The 17,318-nt window shown below is 31.4% G+C and overlaps 1 protein-coding gene across 10 annotated transcripts in view; it reads right to left on the reverse strand.

Annotated features, from left to right (window-relative positions):
* The window catches only part of LOC111415419 (PDZ domain-containing guanine nucleotide exchange factor), a 126,570-nt gene that overhangs the window by 50,068 nt on the left and 59,184 nt on the right, over nt 1-17,318 (reverse strand). The gene's annotated exons all lie outside the window — the stretch shown is intronic.

Below are 17,318 nucleotides of genomic sequence, written 5' to 3' on the forward strand. Positions count from 1 at the left end.
ATCAAACTAATAATTTGTTAGTTGTAAAATGTCAAGACAGCAGAATGTTGCAGATTTTTCCCCTTAACTTTAGACGGCTATAACTTGGAGGAGAAGGGGTTTTGAATAAAAAGTTATATGACAGACACTCCTTAATTTTTACTGAAAAATCACCCCTTGAAATCTTTCGCATCAATTTAGAAACACCTGTATATATATTTCTAGTTTCTATGCGTCTCTCAAGGCGGCAAAACCCGAATGTTTCTAGTTCTAGGTCTACTGTTAGTTTAATAATAATACACAAAAATCTAGCATTGCATAACACTAAAACTAGAATTAACACTAGAACTAGAAACATTCGGGTTTAGCCATGTATCTCTCAAGATGGTTAAACCCGACTGATTCTAGTTCTGTCTTCCTAGTGACTAAAACATCCAGAAAAGGTAACTGTTTAGTAGCTTCCATTTCCATGATAAATTTGATCATGGGGTGTTTTGCTAGTTGTTGTGGTCTAGGAATTTCTGGACTTTCTTACCTCATACTTTTAATTGATAACGCAAAATGCGTAGAATCACAGATATATGATTTTGTTTTACTTGTAAAAGGCGACAGAACCTTGGCGAAGAGTTTCGCCAACTGGTACATTGGAGAATTTATGGCACTGACAATATCTGGTTTATGGGTTTTGAAACTCCACCTATGTTCTGCTGCAATTTCTGTAGATTTTATCTTCTTGACTTTTTTGTACGTGGCTGGATCAAAAAGGGTCTCTCATGACCACGTTTGGTCATGGACAAAAATTGGTCATGAACAAAAAAATTTGATCATATGGACTAGTGGTGGAACGGATATCCGGTAACTATCCGGATTTTAAAAATCTATTACTTAGTACTCCACCATTGAAAGGAATTAGTATCTCTTTTAGGTGTTGGACACTGCAGATTATAATCAAGTTCAACCCCAATAGGACTTTTTTCATTGAATACAACTTTATTTATATCAAGTTTGTCATTAGCAACCTCATTGTAACAATCCCAATACGATATATAAAATCTCTATATCTCTAGGTATATAAATTCATTACTAACAGAACTGTCGCTGTTATCACTTTCGATTATTAATTAAAGTATCCTCTTCTTAATGCAAAAAGCCGTTTTGAAAAATCACTTTCAGTTCTTGAGAAATAAATTTTTGAAATGATTTTTTAATATTCGCCTATTGAGTTTTAAAAATTCGTATAAAATCAAGTTCTTGGAATATGAGTATGAAAATTTCCCAAAGTGTTAATAAAAGTGTCCTCCTTCCAATGAACCAACACGTTTTGAAAAATATCTTTTAGTTTTTGAGAAAACAAAATTTGATGTTTTGAAAAAATTTTCGATGTTGCAATATTCATCGATAATTTTCAAAATTCGCTATATAATTAATTTCTTGAAGGATCCTTGTGGAAATATCACCAATTATTAATTAAAGTATCCTCTTCTTAATACAACAAGCCGTTTTGAAAAATCACTTTTAGTTCTTGAGAAATAAATTTTTGAAATAATCGAAAATTGTTTGGAATTTTGCAATTTTCGCCGATTAAATTTTAAAAATTCGTATAAAATCCATTTCTTGGAATATGAGTATGAAAATTTCCCAAAGCGTTAATAAGAGTGTCCTCTTTTCAATGAACCAACACGTTTTGAAAAATAACTTTTAGTTCTTGAGAAAACAATATTTGAAGTTTTCGATGTTGCTATTTTCATCGATAATTTTCAAAATTCGCTATAAAATTAATTTCTTGAAGGATCCTTGTGGAAATATCACCAATTATTAATTAAAGTATCCTCTTTTTAATGCAAAACGCCGTTTTAAAAAATCACTTTTAGTTCTTGAGAAATAAATTTCTTGGCCGGATAGATATGCCGAATATCCGGTATCCGGCTTTTCGCAAAATCACTATCCGTTCCATCACTAATATGGACTATTTGTTATTTTTTCTAAATGATCCAAATTTGTTAAATCATAAGAGATATAAAGAACATTAGATATAACAATTAACTAAGATAAGTAATTTAATCCCAATTTAACCTTTTTTTATTAAGAATTATTTAATATATTCGAATATGCCCGATTACGAAAACATTATTCTTCCGGTAAGTGACAGCATAACTAACTGACACACCTGATGTTGTGCATTTTAATAAATTGTGCAGAAATTGCGAGAACAAGGACACGAATAGTGGAAAACCTGTCGGTTTTAAATATTACTTCTAAACTCTGAACATATAATCATATATAATTACGCGGTTTTTGTTGCACTTTCACACAATTATTTATGAATTTCAATTAACCCGAATGAATGTTGCAAAAATACAACGCTACAACGAAAAGTTAGAGTGGATAACAATAAAAATGAAGATGTATTATTGGAAAATTACACTTTCTATCATGGCATTTCGCTCTGCCCTCTAGGTACTCAGCGACACAGAACGCAGAGGTAACTTTTACTGCCAGTGGTAGAATCGTGAGAAAGTTCGGAGGCTGCGGTAGTGGTAGCAGCAGGAGCAGCAAGAAGCAGTAAGTTGTTGAAGTGGTAAACGAAATTACCGCAACCTAGAAACATACTTTGCGCTGGTTGAAAATTGCTATGAGAACTTTAAACCGTTTACACAGGTGACAAAAAGAGGTTACATAAAAGAAAGAAATATACGAGGAGTTAACATCAAAGAACATATTGTGTTAAAAAAGTTCTTTCTAAATTCACAATTCTTTAAGATTCTTGGAAGAAGAAAGAACTGAAATAAATAAGAGAATGAAAAACTCCCATTCAACTTTCACTAAAATAACAAAGACGATTTTTACTATCTAGAAAAGTAAAAGTATGAATTTAAAATTAACACAATTTAATAGATTAAAAAAAAAACAAACAAAAATAAGTGCATGTATTAAGGAGTGGTTATTATCTTGTACTTAGATGAAGACGCTAAGATAAACAGGAAACGAGAAAATGAGTGTTATTTATAAAGATGACGTGATCTCGTGCGAATGATGAAAATTTCAATCATTTTATGGTTTTACCAATAATCGATTGTTTCCCGTTTTATGTGTAAGCTTTCCATTGAAAATGATAACGAAATTTTTTAAATAAATGATTAAATCATTTTCTATTTTAATAATACTAAAAATATTTCGCATTACTAAACAAATTTATCTATTTTTGTCGAATAAGGTAAATAAATTATAAATAAAATTGTATACAAACTTGAAATAATACAAATCAAATTACAGCAGATTACTTAGTAGGTACCTGGAAAACTTATAATTCATTTTAGTACTCTACCTCCACGAATTTAAAGCCTCTCAAACAATTAGGTTCCGTATACACAACAGGTAGCCTTAATTAAAGGTAAAAGGTTTTCCTGGAAGTTTCAAAATTGCTTTAGGTACGACACATTGTACGGAAAATAAATAACTGTTTTAACAAAAAGTTTCGAAAAGTTAAAAAATAACGTATTTTTATAAACAAATAAGTTACTGGAAATGTTTAAATAGAAATATAAATACACAAAGGTTTTTAAATTTTAACGAATACTGACGTCATTTATTTCCAAAGGTTCACATTGCAATGATTTCACAAAATTAATAGTATTGTTTATGTTGTAAAATAAAAAAATACATGATTAAGAAATGTAAAAGTTAGGTTTTTTAATTTAACTTCTAACTTTTACATATTGAATGTATTTTTGTGAATGAATTGAAATGATAAATGAATTTGTTTAGTGTTGTTGGTATAAATACTGCAATTTTGTTAATACCGCATTGAATCATAAATGATAGATAATTAAAAAGGAAAAGTGAATGAAAATGGAATTCATACTAAAATTATATGAAGTCATTGTTTTAAATTTGCATTTAATTATGCAGCCTTAACCCCATAATTATGCTCTTAATGCATAAATTACATTCTATTAACATCACTATTTCAATAACCATTTAATGATAATATTGAAGGAAATTTTTAATAACTATTTGAAACAAAAAAAGATACCTGATAGCTGTCTCGTAGCTCAACTTGCCTTAATATGCAAAAAAGAAGATAGGGAATAACAATTACAGACCAATAAGTTTACTTCCGGTGATGTATAAAATATTTATGTTCATAATCACAAGGAGAATAGAGCAACACCTACCATCCTCCGAAGATCAAACAGGATTTAAGAAGAACTAAAATATTGTCTACAATATTTTAGTCGTGCAGCAACTGATAAAAAAAATCGAATGATTATGACTTCCCAATAATCTTATTATTTGTAGACTTTGAGAAAACGTTTGACAATGTAAGAACACAAACAAACCAGTACATTCGTATATTAAACTATATACAGTGTGTTAATTAATTATCGTACCCGACGTCATCATTGCAAGTATGCAACCAATACTGCAAATTGCATATTGCAATACCAATACTGTGATATTGGTTGCATACTTGTAATGATGACGTCGGGTACAATAATTAATTAACACACTGTATATAAAAACTCAAAACTAAACATCGAAATGAACAATAATAAAAGGACGATAACTCTAGAAAATGGATTGAAGCAAGGTGATGTGACTTTTGCAAAGCTATTCAATGCAGTATTGGAAACAATGTTTGTAGAAGAAGAATGGAAAGACTTGAGAATAAGAATAAATGGCCAATGATTTAACAGGCTAAAGTTTGCTGATGGCATAGTATTTATAGGAAAAAAGGAAACAGAAGTAAGAAAAATGCTGGAAACAATATCGTGAAGAGGAAAGCAAACTGGTCTAAAGATAAATATGAGCAAGACAAAAGCAATATACATAAATTGTGAACAAAAAAAATAAAATAATTGTTAATGAAAGAGAAATCGACAAAGTAGAGCATTTCATATATCTCGGACAAAAGATTACAACTAAAAACACAGGAGGAGAAATAACACGGAGAATGACAATGGGATGGCAAATGTTTAACAGATAGAAAAATATATGGAAATCAAATATAGAAATGGAGAAAAAGAAAAAATTGTGGGTTGTGTGTCCTCCCTGTCATTTATGGATGCAAGACATGGATATTAACAAACAAAATGATTGAAAAGGTTAGGGTAACAGCAAGGGCAATGCATAGAAGGATGATTGGCATTACGAAGAAAGATAAAAACACAAAAGAATGGATAAGGGAAAAGTCAAACATTGAAGATATTGGAAAAATAGTATTGGACCGGAAATGGAATTGGGCGGATCATATTATAAGAGTAAAAGATAAGAGATGGACCGAGAAAATCTTAGAATGGTATCCAATGGACAAAAAGAGAAGAAAAGGAAGACCAACTGCCAGCTGCGAAGATGAGTTGTGGAGGAGTAACATGGCACAGGGTAGCTTGGGACCGACAAGAATGGACTAGAATGAAGGAAATATACAAGGAAGTATAACTTTACACGGACTAAACATCACGAGCATACGAACTCAGTCCCATTATGGGAATGCCATGGTTAATATCGAAAGTCACCAAAACAAACAAGAGTGAAGATAAAATCATAATTTATTAAATTTTGATTTTGGTTTGTTAAATTGTATCATAAATGAAAGGTTAAGTTTACAATATTAATATTAATTTAGTGTTAAATGTACAATAGTTTATATGAATTGTTTCTTTTTGTTGGTGACAATAAATGGCTATCTATCTATCTATTTCAATAATACATCTTAAAAATTTGTTATCAACAAACCTTCCTGCCAACACAATTTCAGCAAGTCAAACACATCTTTCTATTAAGCATTATTATAGACCTAATCATATCTCAACCTGTTAAGTAGAAATGAAAAAAAACAATAGCGGGGATTTACAGTTGAGCAAGATAGTGTCACGATCCGATTATAGAGTTGTAACAAAAATCGTCTACTTACGTTAAATCGAACCTACAGGACAAGTAAGATTTTTCAAGAAACAGTATACTCGTAAATTAATCCAATGACCTACAACTATTTTTGCTACAACGACTAACGGGATCCAATTGCTTGATCGTATGCAGGGATTTTATTGGATTAAGATAAGATTTAAAAAATGGTATTGCCGATTGCACAATGCAATACTAATGATTCATGATATGTGTATCTAGTATGCAAAAGAAAATAGTAGTTGTATTTAGACATCACATCTTATACCATAAATAGAAACTTAGAAACAATAGATTCAATAAATATTTAGCAACATTTTACCATAAACTCATTGTGTCAATTCAATTTCTTTAATTAACTTCAAAAGATGTTAAATGACGATGTCCCATCTGTTCGACTAAATGATTTACTTTGCGTAAACAACACAGGTGTTTGACGTTACAGTTAAATATATAAAATGCCGTGTGTTTGTGTAAATTCTTCAAGCCTATTTTATTATGTTTATGGTAAAGTTACTTCTAACAGTGTAACAAAGCCAATATTTCCATTGCTTGAAAAGTGTTATAAAGCTTATTTTAAAATTGAAATTAAGATCAAAGCAATATTTGACTGATTGGTACAATACGTGTCAATGCAGTGATGTGAACTCAAAAATCATGCAAATGACTGTTCATTCTCATTCATCGATCTTTGAGTACGTCAAGTTGAAGAGGAATTTCAAGGCAACCCAACTATGGCTGGTGCAGAAGCACATTTGATTGACCAATCACAGCTAACTTATCTTGTTAGAGATTTAGATTAGATTTAGAATTAGATGGAAGAGTAATCATTGACACAGAAGAAACCACAATAGAAGATCTAAAAATGCTTTAAATAAGAAGGGAAATCACTTAGTAACTTACAAACACTTGTATGAAGCAAAAAGGAAAAAGAAATAGAATATTTACCAGAATGAGGCTTAAAGAGAAAGTTAAAATTGCAAATCTTCCTGAAACATTTATGTATACTATCGACAATGGAAACCTTTAATTTTAGATAGTTTGATTTTAAGCTTTTTTAATAAATAATATAATTCAAATTTAGATCAAAATCGATTAGATATTTAACGATTTTAAGCAAACACGAATGAATATGTAATACAGCTTATTTCAAAAGATATGTGCAACATAAACATCTCGTAAACACATGATGATGGTGTAGTTGCTGAAACCGGTTGTGGTAGAGATTCTTAAATATTTTATATCTTTCGATAAATAGCTAGAATATACAAATCGACAAAAATTTGTTCATAAAAGTAGAGTGAAATGCACTCGGTTTCATTCATAGAAAGCTAATTCATGGTGATATATGCCTATGAAATCTGGGTTAATGAAGTGGTATCAAATAAGTTGTGTGTGTTACAAAACAAAGTATTAACAGTACCCGGACTCACCGGGTATTGAGGATAAAAACATGCCATTAAAAATAAGTACAGTAAACCCTCTATATAGCGAACACCGATGTAACGAAACTGTCGTTATTGCGAACCAAAATTATGCCACAAATGTCTTTAACACAATTTATATGGCACAAAAAAGTGCCATATAAATTATTATTCGTTATTCATTATAACGAAATTTCATTATAATGAACTACGAATGTTGTGGAGGCACTAAAAGCAAAGATAGAATAACAGCAGTTTTATGCTGCAATGCTGACGAAAGTGAAAAATTAAAACTATGGATAGTAGGAAAATGAAAAAACCCAAGATGTTTAAATAAATTCGATCGTTCCCATTTGCCATGCCATCATACCGCTCAGAAAATCCCTGGGTAACTTCTATAGCATTTCGAGAATGGCTTCTTCGTTTTCAATGCAGCATAGCAGCTCTAAACAGAAAAGTGTTGTTAACAATGGACAATTGTTCAGCACATAACGTTATGGGAATTGATTTGCGCAATTTTAAGGTTGTTTATTTTCCGGCTAACTCAACAAGTGCACTGCAACCTCTTGATCAAGGCATAATTGCGGCTATGAAGAAACGATATCGTGCACGACTTGTTAGAGCAGCAATTTTGGCAATAGAATCAAACCAAGAAAAGCCAAAATGGAATATTTTACAAGCGATAAGAGCGTTGATTCGTGATGTTGCTCGTCAGTAGCTTTTTACTTATATGCTTTACTCATTGATAGCCTGAATTTGCTGATGTAGAATGGGAAAATTATCAACAAATCTTCTCAGTTCGTCTGATACAGGTTAGTTTTATTGATTACGTCAGAGTTGATGGTGCGATAACGACTACAGAAGCAGTAGACATGGACTTAGCAGTAGTGAATATAGACCAAGAAACCGATGAAAAAGAAGAAGGCGGAGAACACGATGAAGAAGAAGTTAATATAATAGCATCTTTAAGAGCAGAAGTTTTAGCCGCTCTCTATACAATCCAAAGGTAACACTACTATTATTAGTTATTAACATCACAATTTCAAGATTTGCTGATTCAGAAGAGAATGTTTCTGAATTTCATGGATTCTTTGAATAAAATTACTGAGTAATGCCTAAGACGAACAATGCCCATTCCGAGGCAAAAAATAAGTGATTATTTTCAAAAAAATAATGTTTATTATGATATAACGTACTTATTATATTAATCTTATTACACAGTCCATACTAATATGTTTACGTAAACTTATCTCTAAAGCCTACCCATTTATCATTCATTATAACGAATTAGTTCGTTATATCGCAAATACGAACATCTCATTATAACGAACGGTTTGCTGTCCTCCCTGCGTGTTCGCTATATCGACGGTTTACTTATATAATTTAAGGGTGTGAAGTTTATCCTCGTATGTTATCTATCATAGATATTTTAGAATATTTATAAATATCATGTTATTGTATATATAAATGCAGTATAATGGTGAGACGTAAAAAGAATATCAGTGAAGCAGTTAGAAGATATCACTATGATGATAAATATTGTAAAAAAATAATGTCTACTTTAAAAGAAACTTAGAAAGTGAACCATATGGACACTGACGAAATGAGGAGGGAAAGATGGGTAATAAACACTTCAATGGAAACAATGGAGCTGAATCAAAGAAGTTGACAATAAAAAAAAAATAGACAAAAAGCTTCGGACACTATTGAACAGTTTAGCGTTGTCTTTCTTCTCTTTAATTACGACATTATAGTTACGTCAGAGAATACCTATGCCTTGTTTTACACGGTACTTTTTTACACGTTTTCGCTTTTACATAGTTAAGCAAATAAAAATAAATGTTGGAAATAAATTGGCTATGGACATTTATTGAACATGTATTTATACTTGATAATTTCTTTCTTCATTCTTTGATTGTGAACGGTGACATCGTTTTCCTATAAACCGTCGTAACGTGGTAATCATTTCTATGTAAAAAGTGTAGTTGTGTTTTCAATAAATCTCCTTCAACTGTGCGTTAGTTTATTTAGATCAGTAGGTTATGCATTAGCAAAGATATCGAAATTTCCCCCATATGCAAGAAGTTGCACGCATTACACATTGTTTTTTACCAGAAAATTGAACATTATTTTTTAGCCTTGAGTAATATTTTAATAGGTTAATTATGTTGAAAGATATTAAAAACAAGAAAGACGTAAAAAGAAAAGTTTTATCTTTAGCAACCAAAATAAGAATGTTGGATCGTTTACAAAATGTAACAAGAGTAATTAAAAGTTGTTAGATTAGTCAAGATGTTGTTAGATTATATAGCGTGAATAAGAAAATAAGGTAAAACAATAAGAAAAAGTGAAAACTCAATAAGAAAGAGAATAGCAGCTGCCACTATTAAAAACACAAACAAGATATTAATGATCAATACATCAATGGATGGAGTATTTACGAAAAAAATAAAGAGCATTTATCATCATTCACTTCATTATCTAAAAGTTTTTGAATTAAAAAAGAAACAAATTTGAACAGCAAGTCATAATTGGTTTTTAAAAGGTTCTAATCAAGACACTCCTTACGTAGCATAATATACTATTAATCAATTCATTAATAATTCTACTATTAATATACTAATACTCCTAATAAAGGTTTTTAACCTGAAAACAACTTGACATGCCGGGAAAAGGATAGAACGAATTGTTCTGAGGAAGACGAGGAATGGTTTGCTTTCTCCAATCCGTGACTTCTCACCATAAAAGAACAGCAGTTGGTAAATCACCTTCATAAAAAGTTAATTTTTGGGTTCCTCGTACGAACCAAATGAAATTTCCGTTTATATATCAAATATCAATACTCCTCCCAACTGTTTTTCCTTTTTTAAAAAGGAAACTGTAGATCCGGTATAGAAAACTCGCCCCACAAAGAAACTAGTTCCTTTAGGATTGAGGTTACATACTGGGAACTGTATTCAGAATCTCGGCTCCCTCAGAATTGGGTTGTAGAACTTCTGATCTTTCCCAGGTCGCTCTTCGTTTAATATGTACTCGATATAGAGAGAACGACATCTGATATACGCTTTTCCTTATAATCTGTAACTCAACTCATATTGAATCCTTGGAAGTCTACTAAAATAGTAGTAATAAAGATGAATGTATAGATCGATTGATATTCATATCAAAACCTACATTCATTTCTCTACATTAGAATTAGACTTTGAAACAGAGTAAATGTAGATTCACATCTGGATGGAAACTTGAACTTTGGAATTACAAAATATTGCATAGTATCGTTCTTTTTAGAATGAGAGCAATGCATCTCTTTGTTGGGTAGTCCTAATGGTGAACGATGCCGACTTCAACATCAACATAATAATATTCTTTGAAATTATTAATATTTTCCCGTTCTTGCCACCTTGATAAACAATCAAAACCGGCGATCAAGTCTAAAAGTTAACAAAGTCAACATGACTGTTTTTTGCATAAAAATTAAGCAACCAGATAAAAATAGAATTACCATTTTACTTCTAAATTAAATAGTTTTGAAATGAATAGTTGTTGCTATCTAAAATGCATAAATCACGTATATTTGTATCAATCGATTGGGATTGATTGAGGTTAAGTCGGGTTCTAACATGAACGATAAACAAGCTATGCTTATCCAGTAACAAAATTTGGAAATTTGATAGAATAAGATAAAAAATTCTATGTCTTGAATCCATTTTAGTGAGAAATTACGAGATTCTCAGGAAATCCTCTGGTACTTCATTTAGCAATTGCGAATAACTTATTGGCATCGTTGGCCAATTGCTTATATTTGCATCCCTCGATTAAATTAACTCAATTAAATTTAATCATCAAACTCAGTGAATGTACCCTATATAGCACATACAATCAACAACATTAAAGCTATATTAGGCTTCAATCTATCCTTGATAACACTGATGTGAATGCCACAAATTTGATGACTTCGATGAGGTCGCTTGAAGTATAAGTGACGGTCTTTGATAACAGAAATGTACAGATTATTTATTATTTTATAATTCCATTGTGATTAAATCATCAACTGAGTCTGATCAGAGTAAGGTTAGGTCTTTTTAATAACTTAATTTAACACTAATAAAACATAACCTATGCTCAAAAAAATAGAAAAGCGCATAAGAGAACACTTGATACTCATAGCAAAGATATAAAAGGAAGAAACTACCCCTGTTGATGGGAAAAGAAGTATAGATGATGCTTCTACCTGATTTAGACGTGGCAGGTGTACCATGCAGCAGATTTTCATTGTCAAACAAATTCTAACTGAAGCGTGGGAAATGAGTTTGACGTATACAATGTGTTTATCGCCTCTAAACAAGCCTATAACTCTGTAGGCTTTTAGGAAGAGAAACAAAGAAGCTATACGGAATATTTTACGAATCAACGGTACAATTGATAAAGATCACAACGGACGCCAGATAAGGGTATTTCGGCAATCTAAGCGGCCAAAATTCGATTTTAAAACGTTGAATCTCGAAAAAAGTAACATCTGACATAACAAGTTTAATGACATACAAGTGTCATACAACGATTCGTTTCGTTCCTGTACATCCATTATTATCTCAAAGTTGGTTAAATAATTTGAATAATTATTTCAACCTTTTGCATAAGCGTCCATTAGATACAATTTTTTTATTTGAAAGTATAAATATTTAACTTTAATTTTTCTTTTTTAATGTTTAAATTGATTAGTTACATTTCCCACGTTAATCGGCTTTGACTATACATTCATTAGATTGCTCAGGCTTTATACATTATGGTACCTATATTTCTGTCTGCGAAATCTTGCGATTTTTCAAATGATTAAGTCTTAACTGTTAACATATACTTAGTACATGCAGCCGATCTAAATATTTTATTGTAATGTAATTTTATTTGTACAATGGATTTTTTAAAAGACTGAGCGGTGAGAAAAATTGGGATTCCAGACAGTAATAGATTGGAAGAAGAGAACGTGCGTTTATTTCTTGAAAAACGTGCAATTACTTCGAAAACAAGTTGTGTTTGACGCCAATCTAATTCAAACACGAATTATCGAATATTAATGTAGTAGAATAGTAGAACATAGTTTTCTATGCAATCTTTTAACGATTTGAAGTTTTTATTTTGAATTTTTGAGAGCAATATCTCAATTCTGAAATATTATTAATTATAATTATTGACGTATAATTGACGATAAATTTTGGAATTCAAATTCCATCTTTTGCAATTAAAGTCTGGATGACATAAAACGAAATATAACCAAGTTTTACGTCAAATGTCCTCAAAGTACCAAAGTTAACGCAAGAAGTTTGTTAACTGCAGGTAAAGTGGCCTTTCTGAGCAATGTACAACAAAAGTTGATTAAGATAAAATGTTTATTATGTTAAATTATAGCGATATGCCGAATTTTATTAATGTAGGATATAAAATCAAAATGCAAATTTTTAAATCATAAGATTAACAAAACATTTTCGATCTAAACTAAATTAACATAAAAGCTTATTCAATCATACCACCAACACTAACACATAATTCAGCCCTTTTCCGACATTGTTTATAACTTTTTCTAATATGGTCCAACGGAATTTCTCTAATAGCAGTTTCAATTTTTTTGTTTTAAATGGTCTAAATTGTTATTCGAATTTTCAGTGTACACTTTTTGTTTTACATAACCTCAAAAATAAAAATCCATAATAAATAAATCCGGACTTCTTGGCGACTATGGTTGCGGATCATATCTACCAATCCATTTTTTTCGAAATAACGTATTTAAATAATTTCTAATTAAAATGATCGAATGTGGGCCGCAATGTTTTTATGTTTTTTAAAAAAGTTCTGTCTTTCAAAATGTTGTACCCAAGCCACATACAATAATCTAAACGTTTTGCTTCATCACCTAATTCGATAGTGTGGTTAAATTTTGGTTTATAATACGACACCTTACCATAATCCATTGCGTTCGTTACTGCAACAATCGACCCCGCATCATGTTCATCTAAAAGCTTTTTTCCTTCCTTTTATTTTCCACATTGCTCATTTCCGAAAATATTTTAACAACTCTCTTCCAGATTTTCCATTTCAATCCAAATGTTTTCTCAAATTGCCTTAAAACTGCATTGTAACTGATGTTCCCCAATCCATAGCACTGCACTATAAATATTTTACGTTGTAATGTAAATATGATCAATTAATATTTGACAATAGGCTAAAGCTAAGCTATCAAATGATAATTGTTAGTTCACTCAGGTCATTTGTTTTTATTGTAAAACGGAATATTAGAAAAAATTTTCAAGAAAAAACTCATTTTTTCTTTTATATGCTAAATTAATAAAATTCGGCATATCGCTATAATTTAACATAACAAAAATTTTATTTTAATCAATTTTTGTTGTACATTGCTCAGAAAGACCAGTTTACCTACAGCGGTTAACAAACTTCTTGCTTTGGTAACTTTGGTACTTTGAGGATATTTGACGTAAAACTTGGTTATATTGCGTTTTATATCATCCAGACTTTAATTGCAAAAGATGGAATTTGAATTCAAAAATTTATCGTCAATTATACCTTACGGGGACACAATCCGGGGACACACTGTATATACGAGATAGAAAGTAAGTTCTATGTCTTTATTGATTGATTTCTTTAGGAACTGCTAATGTCAAAATGACGACTAGGAAAGTATTATTTACTCTTATGCAGCGTCAGGATTTAAATAATATCAACGATAAATTGATTTTTTTGGAAAATCATCTTTTGAGAAACTCCTCGGACCAGCAGGCGAAAAAAATAAAGCAAAATTTTTCAAGATTTAAATCCGATTGGCTGCAGCATTAGGCAAAGAGAAGCTTTTTTTGAAAAAAAAATTAAGAATGGCTTGCTGGAACATTTACCGTTCCGAAGGCAAACATTTCAAAATAAGTAGGTCGACCGATAAAGCCGTTTGATGAATTAAGAGATAAAAGCTTAAGAAGAAAAACTGAAAAGTTACGTCAATCTACGTTCTAAGTCAATCTCGTCTAAGTTACGAGTCAGTGGAAAAAGAGATGCTTCACTGATGTTTAAAAATATCACCAGTTCACCAAAGCGAGCTACAAAATACAAAAAAATCTGTTATTGAAAAAGAAAATGTGACAACCTCACAATTAAGTACCTCTCAAGTCTTATCACTTTTTGTTGAAGCAGAACTTTCCAGAAGTAAGTACGAGGTAATAAGAAGTTACAATAAAAACATATATCCCTGCTATAGCGTGCTACAAAAAGCAAAACAGGAATGTTATCCTGATAAGAAAGCTTACGAGGTTACCGAAACTTGTGCCGAAATAAAAATTCAAAATTTAATGGATCATACTGCCACGCGCCTTCTGAAGCATCTAGAAGAAGTAGTACAATCTTTGCAGAAATCCGAGAGGGATTCTTTGGTTTTACTGAGCAAGTGGGGATGTGATGGGGCGCAACAATCTCAATACGAACAAAAGTTTGTAAAGGAATCTGACACTGATGCGCACTTATTCCAGAGTTCTTTTGTACCCTTTCAACTTAGTTGCTCTACGAACAATAAAGTCATCTGGCAGAATCCAAAACCGTCCTCACCCCGTTATTGTCGCTCTATAAAGAAAAGATTTAGTAAAGAAACCATCGACTTAACTAAAGAAGAGATAAAATATGTTAAAAATGCAATAGATTTATTACAAAATTCTACAGATACACCCTTTAACAAAAGTTATTCAGTTAAAGAAACAATGATGCTAGCCATGGTAGATGAAAAAGTCTGCAATGCTATTACGGGCACTACTTCTACCATGAGATGTTATATCTGTGGTTTAACCTCAAAAGATTTTAATGATTTAAACATAAAAACATAAGATAAAACGGAGGCACTTGGTTTTGGTCTTTCTGTGTTACATGCCCGAATAAGACTATTTGAATCGATTTTACATCTTTCTTACAAGTTACCTGTAAAGAAATGGTAAATAAAGTTAGAGGGCTGGATCGTAAATGTACCTAAACAGGGATTCGGTAACAGTAATGATGGCAACACGAGTAGGAGATTTTTTTCGGGCCATGAGCTAGCAGCAGAAATTACAGGAGTTGATGTTAACTTAATATATAAGTTAAAAGTAATCCTGGAAACCATCTCGAGTGGATTTAAAGTCACTTCAGATTATTTTATTGCATACGCGAAGGAAACTGTCGAGCTCTATGTTAAACTTTACCTGTGGCATCCGATAACTCCTACATTACACAAAATACTTGTTCACGGAGTAGCAGTTATAGAAAGCGCGTTCCTTCCGATTGGCCAGTTATCAGAAGTCCGAAACAAACATTTTAGATTTTATAGGTTAAATTATGTTCGAAAATTCTCGAGAGAATCCTGTAAGCACGAAGTAATTAATCGACTATTATAACTTCAGACCCGTTCATAACAACAATGCGACCAAATCTCCCAAAAAAAAGCAAACCATTTGTAAAAGAAACGACAGCAATGTTAATTTGTGCTGCACCTTATACACAAGAACAAGATTTTGCAGATGAAAATGACAATCTGACTGTGCACGAAAGATCGTTTAACACGTCGTTATTTTCATTATCATCATTTAGTTAACAACTTCTTATGCGTTTCTATTTTAATTTATTCTTTTATAGTAGTTAACATAACAACTTTGATTTGTCTACTGTTTCGTTTTTCAAGCGATGAAGAACTGACAGTTCTCGTGAACTTTAATATTGCAGGATAGACCATTTGTTATCCAGATTTAATAAAAAACTTCTAAAACACTATAAAAAGCCTATATAAATACTTTTAGAGTTGGATAAAGTGAAAAAATACTTTTGGCCACGTAGATCTTCAAAATACCCCACTGTGCGAAAGCTTATTAACAACTAAAAGTGTGCAATTCGCTGCTTATCCAGACGATATTGACATTATGTGTACAGCAGGCTTCAAAAGCTGTAATAGTCAGGACATTTTAGCAAGATGGAAGAAGAAAGACTACCAAAGATAACTCTTAAGACAACTGCTGAGGGTCAGAATGTGACCAAGTGCGATAGCAGACAGCAGGGGCAGAGACAAAGGATGACAGGACCGTCATAGAAAGGAAGGAAAATTCAACCCCAAGTTGAATGAGTTGGGTTTAATAGGCCAACCTATTCGAAATCAGCTAAAATTTCTGTATGTCAAAGCATCTTCGAAATTGGTGTTCGTGATTAAAAGTTCAATCTCAAATAACCCTATTACCAATAAAGCACTCGGAACTATAATATGCTATGTTGCGTCTGCATTTTAGTGCTTTTGAACTCTTATAACGTTATGGGCCAAAATAAAACAATAGTCATTTGAGTTCACCGTTCAGTAAGTATTAGGATTGTGTCGTGGATTTGTTGAGTTCTGCATGAATGCTTTTCATTTATGCTATACAGGCATAATTATGGCACGACACGAACCGGAGGAGTATTGGAAACTCAGTCATGCAACAAATTTAAATATAGTCACCCCAAAATCGTTAAAAACGATTATATTTTGCCAACTTTATTAGCCTATATAAAAAAAAACATCAATCGATTTTCAACTAACTTGGTTTATCAACCCTCGTAGTACCCTTTACGAAATACGTAATGGTAGGCGCTAAATATACCTAAAATTAGAAGAACCGCTTAATACAAAAATATACATCTTTTTAGTGCAAACAATTTTTCTTATTCTTTGAGCTTCCAAACAAGCAGCCGTAATCTTAAGAATCATAATTATAAGCAAGTAAATCTTTAGAAAATGTAAAAATTTTGTATGCAGAATATATTATGTTATTCATAATCAAGCTTTGATTAATGTAAAGTTTATCTCTTAGTTTCGTTAATACTACTTAATTTAAAAGCACCTGTAGATATAGACGTTGTGATATTTGATAATCTGTAGTAAAGAAAATGGAGACCAAAGTATGAAGGGTCTTGAATTCACTTAATTCGATTAAGTTAATCACTGCTCAACCGAAAGAATTTAATTAGATT

Source organism: Onthophagus taurus, chromosome 2 (genome assembly GCF_036711975.1).
Source record: "Onthophagus taurus isolate NC chromosome 2, IU_Otau_3.0, whole genome shotgun sequence".
In the NCBI taxonomy this organism is placed as follows: domain Eukaryota; kingdom Metazoa; phylum Arthropoda; class Insecta; order Coleoptera; family Scarabaeidae; genus Onthophagus; species Onthophagus taurus.